Below are 7066 nucleotides of genomic sequence, written 5' to 3'. Positions count from 1 at the left end.
CTGGCTTTCTAAAAGTTTCTAGAATACCTATATTAGTCCTTTCTCACATTGCTGTAAAGAACTGCCTGAGACTGGGTAATTTATAAAGAAAAGAGGTTTAATTGACTCATAGTTCCACAGGCTGTACAGGAGGCATTGACTGGAGAGGCCTCAAAAAACCTACAATCATGGCAGAAGGGCGAAGGGGAGGCAATCGTGTCTTCACATTGCAGCAGGAGAGAGAGCAAGTGAAGGGGGAAGTACCACACACTTTTAAACCATCAGATCTCATGAGAACTCACTCACTATCATAGAACAGCAAGAGGGAAATCTGCCTCTGTGATCCAATCACTTCTCACCAGGTCCCTCTCCCAACACGGGATTATATTCAACAGGAGATTAGGGTGGAGACACAGCGTCAAAGCATATCATTCTGCCCTGACCCCTCCCAAATGTCATGTCCTTCTCATAGTTCAAAACACAATCATGTCTTCCCAATGGTCCCCCAAAGTCTTAACTCATTCCAGCATTAACTCAAATGTCCAAGTCCTCTGCAGGGGTTGAGAGAATTCAAATAAAAAAACAAAACAAAACAAAAAAGTCTAAGTTCAAAGTCTCATCTGAGGCAGGTCAAGTCCCTTCCACCTATGAGCCTGTAAAATCAAAAACAAGTTAGTTACTTCCAAGATACAATGGGGGCACAGGCATTGGGTAAATGCTTCCATTCCAAATGAGAGAAATTGGCCAAACCAAAGAGGCTACAGGCCTCATGCACATCCAAAATCCAGCAGGCAGTTATTAAATCTTAAAGCTCCAAAATAATCTCCTTTGACTCCATGTCTCACATCCAGGGCATGCTGATGCAAAGGGTGGGGCTCCTAAGGCCTTTGGCAGCTCCACCCCTGTGGCTCTGCAGGGTACAGCTCCCGTGGCTGCTTTCACGGGCTGATGTTGAATGCCTATGGCTTTTCTAGGCACACAGTGCAAGCTGTTGGTGGGTCTACCATTCTGGAGTCTGGAGGATGGTGGTCCTCTTCTCACAGCTCCACTAGGCAGTGCCCTAGTGGGGACTCTGTGTAAGGGCTCCAACTCCACATTTCCCCTCCATACTACCCTAGTAGAGGATCTCCAGGAGGGCTGTGCCCCTGCAGAAGACTTCTGCCTGGGCAACAGGCGTTTCCATACATCCTCTGAAATCTAAGTGGAGGTTCCCAAACTGCAACTCTTGCCTTCTGCGCATCCACAGGCCCAACATGACATGGAAGCTGCGAAGGCTTGGGGCTTGCAACCCTTTGAAGCAATTGCCTGAGCTAAAGCCCTTCATGGCAGAAGGGCAAAAGGGAGGCAAGCCTGTTTTCATATGGTGGCAGGAGAGAAAGCTAGACAAGAGGGAAGTGCCACACACTTTCAAACTATCAGATCTTGTAAGAACTTACTCACTATCATGAGACCAGCAAGGGGGAAATCTGCCGCCATGATCCAATCACCTCCCACCAGGTCCCTCCCTCAACACAGAGGATTACAATTCGACATGAGATTTGGGTGGGGACACAGAGTCAAACCATATCAATACCTTTGCTGTTCTCTGTGACAGGACTGCTCTTTCAGCAACTTTCTCTCTTTCTTTCTTTTTTCTTTGAGACAGGGTCTCCTCTGTGCCCCAGGTTGGAGTGCAGTGGCACCACCTACGCTCACTGCAACCTCCACTTCCCAGGCTCAAGCAATCCTCCCACCTCAGGCCACAGAGTAGCTGGGACTACAGGTATGTGCCCTCATGCCTGGCTAACTTTTAACATTTTTTGTAGAGCCGGGGTTTCACCATGTTGCCCAGGCTGCTCTCAAACTCCTGGGCTCAAGCAATACACCCGCCTCAGCCTCTCAAAGTGTTGGGATTACAGGCGTGAGCCACTGTGCCAGTGGGGACTCTGTGTGGGGGGTCCACATTTCCCCTCCACAGTTTGGGATCTTTAAAAGTTTCTCTGCAGAGAAACCTTTCTGACAACTCTCCTTATTCTCTACCATCATGTCTCTTTGGTTTTCCAAATCACATTGATCACAAGAAGTACAATCATTTCATTTGCTCATTTGGTCTTTGCTGGATTATTGTCTTCTTCACCAGACTGTGAGCCACAGATGTCTGCCTTATTTACCATCATATCTTTGGCACATGGTACTGTGCTTACCATCTAGAAAGTACATGCACACACACACACACACATATATATTAGACAGGGTCTCTCTCTGTCACCCAGGCTGGAGTGCAATGGTGCAATCTCAGCTCACTGCAGCCTCAACTTCCCAGGCTCAAATGATCCTCCCACCTCAGCCTTCTGAGTAGCTGGGACTACAGGCACACACCACCACTTCTGGCACACACCACCACTTCTGGCTAATATTTGTATTCTTTCTAGAGACGAGGTTTCGCCATGTTGCCCAGGCTGTTCTCAAACTCCTGACCTCAAGTGATCCGCCCACCTTGGCCTCCCAAAGTGCTGGAATTACAGGCATGAGTCTCTGCGTCCACCCTATAAGATATTTCATAAATGTTTGTTAAATGAATGTATACACCTTGCCTAAACCAGAAGACAGAAGTTGGAGCACAGGGATCCCTGACAAAGGCCACAAGAAATCTTCCAAGAGTCTCAAGTGATTGTGCATAATGATTAGTAATGATGATGTGTATGTCTGAGAGAGGGGATGGGTGAATTAAATGAGAATCAACCCAGCACAAAAAAAGTTCCTCACCTAGTCAGAGGCCACTTGAGAGGCCCATCTGTTGGCCCCCTAACAATTCCATCTTTCTAATATGTCTCCCTCCTTCATCTGAGTTAGTGAAAGGAAGAAGAATACCAAAAAACAGGAAGAGTGGGGTGTTAAAAGAAGCAGGCTGTGCACACTGGTGCCACCTGCTAACTTCTGCTGTGGCTGGGGGCTACTGTGGGGCACTCATGGGGATGTCCATTGTGGTTCAGGGTCAGAATTCTTGCCTGCCTTGTGGGAGGCTCAGATTCCATTTCTGGTCTGTGCAACTTCCTTTCAGCCCACCAGCTGGCCCACAGCAGAAACTCAATAGATATTTGTTGAATGATTGAATGAGCAAGGTCCTTTGATATTGGCTATCAAGGACACAGATTAAATGGTCCAACTGTGCCTTCTAGCAGTTATTTTCTCCTATACACTACCCATTTCTACAGCCTCTTCTAGCAGCTGCTGCCAGGAGACTGATGGTGCTTGTTACCTCCTCTAGGTAACTGATAAGAAAAAGAAAAAGAGAGAAGAGACACAAAGATATTGCGGGGAGATGGGGATGGAGCAGGGAGAGCAGGACCTCCCCCAAATTCCAGAGAAACAGCTGCGCCAGGAGAATATTAACACTTCAGGTTGAAGGCATGTTTTGGACTCCACGGCCCCCACCCCAGTGTACTTCAGTCATCCGATCATTATAACTTCTCGTCTTGGGTTATTTTCATTTTTCCACACCAGTTTATCAAATAGATACAGAAAATGTAAACACATGAGTTGCCTACATTTATGTGAGTGCTACAACAGAATGATCTTTTGGCAAAATTGCTTTAAAACCACCTTGACACACAGAGCCAGACCGATGCTCTCTCTCCAGCCCCCAGTTGTATTCCGTCATTGCTTAACTTCATCCCAGGTTTACTTGCTCAGTTTAATGTTCATTTAGGATTCCAACCTGGCTGGGTCTTTTCATGTAGTCAGAAGCTTCGTAGGACCTTTCTGGGTTCTGCTTCAGGCTACAGAACAGCTTAGACTAGTGGCAAAGCTCTTCACTCACAGGACTTTTTCCTCTGTCCGCATTTTCAAAGAGGACACTTTCATCTCCCACTGCCATTCTAATTTGCCATCCAGATAGCTGACCTGGAAAGCTGACCCGGAAAGCGCACCCATTGGTGGATTCCAGCTCTCCCGCTAGGCCTCTGGACTTTTTCTTCAGCCTCTTCTCCGTGAGGTTAAAATAGAAGAGTAGGTGAGAAGGAAAACCCCGGGGCGGGGATGGGGAAGTCAGAGGCCCTGCTTTCTACCTCGGGGATGTGTCCTCTGATCAGGACGTGGTTACCTGGGTGACAGGAGTCAGTCTTCAGGCCTTTGAAGAAGCCCCCTAGTTTGAATGCTAATTTACGCTTCTTCAAAGCTCCCTCATTTTTTTCTTTTTCTTTTTCTTTTTTTTAACAAGGTGAGTCCGCTTGGATTTAAAGGAACTTTGTCCTTTGTTGGCCTTCGAATGGTTTTAAAGCGTGTTCTGATGGGAGCAAAACCCAATTCTGAAGTAGTTTTCTCCGAGGGTCCTCCAGGAAGCTGACTGCCTAGGCCCTAGGTCTTGGCAAGGGCAGGCTGTGGGGTAACAACGTGGGAGCTTCCCGCATCACTGTGGGGTTGGTCCCTGCCTGCTAGGGAGGGATCGTCTCATTCCCAGGAATGTGCTCGGGGAGCTGCAAAGTGTCCTGAAGGGTCCGGACAGCCTAGGAATTTCTGTCCCGCCTCCACAAGGTGTTATATCCCTAGACCTCAGTCTCTTCTCCTCTGTAAAACGAAGGGCTTTCATTTTTGCCATATTATTACCACCCTTTGTACTATTATTGAGTTTCATGTTGTTTAATGGACTCATTTTTGTTTACTTGAATACACATACAAAGGAAACGATGTCTCCTCTGTAAATGGAGAACTGGCAGCACTCTTCATAAATAGAATGGATCAGGGCCAACCAGGCACAGGACCTTGAGTCTATTGGCTTTTCGGGGACCAATGGAAATGTTTTCATTGTAATTTCCTTTCAAATTAGGAGGAAAAAAATAAATATAATAGCAATGCATAAATAATAAGGCCTGGTGCGGTGGCTCACACCTGTAATCCCAGCACTTTGGGAGGCCAAGAGCATGGATCACTTGAGCTCAGGAGTTTGAGTTCAGCCTGGCCAACATGGTGAAACCGTGTCTCTACTAAAAATACAAAAATTAGCCAGATGTTGTGGCGGGCGCCTGTAATCCCAGCTAGTCAGGAGGCTGAGGCACGAGAATTGCTTGAACCTGGGAGGTGAAGGTTTCAATGAGCCAAGATCGCGCCGCTGCACTCCAGCCTGGGCAACAGAGTGAGACCTTGTCTCAAAAAAATAAATAAATAATAAAATAAAATAAAAATAAGGCCGGGCATGGTGGCTCACGCCTGTAATCCTAGCACTTTGGGAGGCTGAGGCGGGTGGATCACTTGAAGTCAGGAGTTCAAAACCAGCCTGGCCAACATGGTGAAGCCCCGTCGCTACTAAAAATACAAAAAATTAGCCGGGCGTGGTAGTGGACACCTGTAATCCCAGCTACTCGGGAGGCTGAGGCAGGAGAATAGCTTGAACCCAGGAGGCGGAGGTTGCAGTGAGCTGAGATTGCACCACTGCACTCCAGCCTGGGTGACAGAGTGAAACTCTCTCTAAAATAATAATAATAATAATAATAATGAATCTAGCCAGGATTATATTCTTATTTATACCAATGCAATCGTAAGATATAATTTTAAACAATTTTTTTGGCTGGGCACAGTGGCTTATGCCTGGAATCCCAGCACTTTGGGAGGCCAAGGCAGGCCGATCACCTGAGGTCAGGAGTTTGAGACTGGCCTGGCCAACGTGGTGTAACCTCGTCTCTACTAAAAATATAAAAATTAGCTGAGCGTGGTGATACGCACCTGTAACCTCAGCTACTCAGTGTAGGAGGCCAAGGCAGGAGAATCGCTTGAACCCAGGAGGCGGAGGTTACAGCAAGCCGAGATCACGCCACTGCACTCCAGCCTGGGTGACGGAGTGAGACTCCATCTCAAAAAAAAAATTTTTAGGCAGGAGTCTCACTCTGTTGCCCAGGCTGGAGTGCAATAGCATAATCACAGCTTACTGCACCCTCGACCTCCTGGGCTCAAGCAATCCTCTTGCCTCAGTCTCCTGAGTAGCTGGGACTACAGGTACATGCCACCACACATAGTTAATTTTTAATTAATTAATTAATTAACTAATTAATTTTAGAGATGGGGTCTCACTATGGAGAAAGAGATTCACCAAGGCAAAAATGCTTAGGGCCCATGAAAGTCCAAATGCAGCCCTGGAATGAATGAAACTGTAAAATAAACGCAGTGAAAACAGAATGATGTTACTAAATTCTAGCTAATTCTGCCTGCTGACATCTCTGTAGTAAAGCCTCCTCCTTCCGTGTTAAAAATGGAGTTAGCATGTGTTAGGTATTAAAGAATGAAGAGCATTAAACTGACACTTAGTCCTTGAGAAATCAAAGAGGATCAAAAGAAACTGAAAAAGAAAAAACGTTCTCAGTCTGTGATTTTGTTGTTGTTGTTGTTATTTAATATCACCTAAAATTGCTTGACACCCCTTTGGTGGATCCATCCTGTGCTTGGGAGACACTGGATTTGATGATGATGACAATGACAGTTATGTCTATTATATGATTGTGGTCCAGGTTTGATGTGTTTACTATATGCCAGCCCCCGGGCTGAAAAATTTAATATGCAAATCTCATTTTTTCCTTACAGTGACATTGGAAACAAGGTATCATTATCTCCATTTAACGAATAAACTACAGCTTAAAGAGGTTAAGTAATTTGCCCAAAGTCACTTAGAAAATGTCAGACCTTTAGGGCTCGGTGTGATGGCTCACGCTTGTAATCCCAGCACTTTGGGAGGTGGAACACCTGAGGTTAGGAGTTCGAGACCAGCCTGGACAACATGGTGAAACCCCGTCTCTGCTAAAAATACAAAAATTAGCTGGGTGTGTGGTGGGTGCCTGTAATCCCAGCTACTCGGGAGGCTGAGGCAGTAGAATCCCTTGAACCCGGGAGGCAGAGGTTGCAGTGAGCCGAGATTGCCCCACTGCACTCCAGCCTGGGCAACAAGAGGGAAACTCTGTCTCCCACCAAAAAAGAAAGAAAATGTCAGAGCCTTAAATCCAACTTTGGCTGACCTTAAATCCCATATTTTTACTCACGAGGTTATGGTTCCTATTTTTAGTTTCCTCTATTCAATTAGTTTTATTTTAATTACTTCTTTGAAAAAAAGAATATAAAATTGTAC

The sequence above is a fragment of the Rhinopithecus bieti genome, unplaced genomic scaffold (genome assembly GCF_001698545.2).
Source record: "Rhinopithecus bieti isolate Rb0 unplaced genomic scaffold, ASM169854v2 scaffold_33444, whole genome shotgun sequence".
Taxonomy (NCBI): domain Eukaryota; kingdom Metazoa; phylum Chordata; class Mammalia; order Primates; family Cercopithecidae; genus Rhinopithecus; species Rhinopithecus bieti.
Note: the sequence above shows the minus strand (reverse complement) of the source record.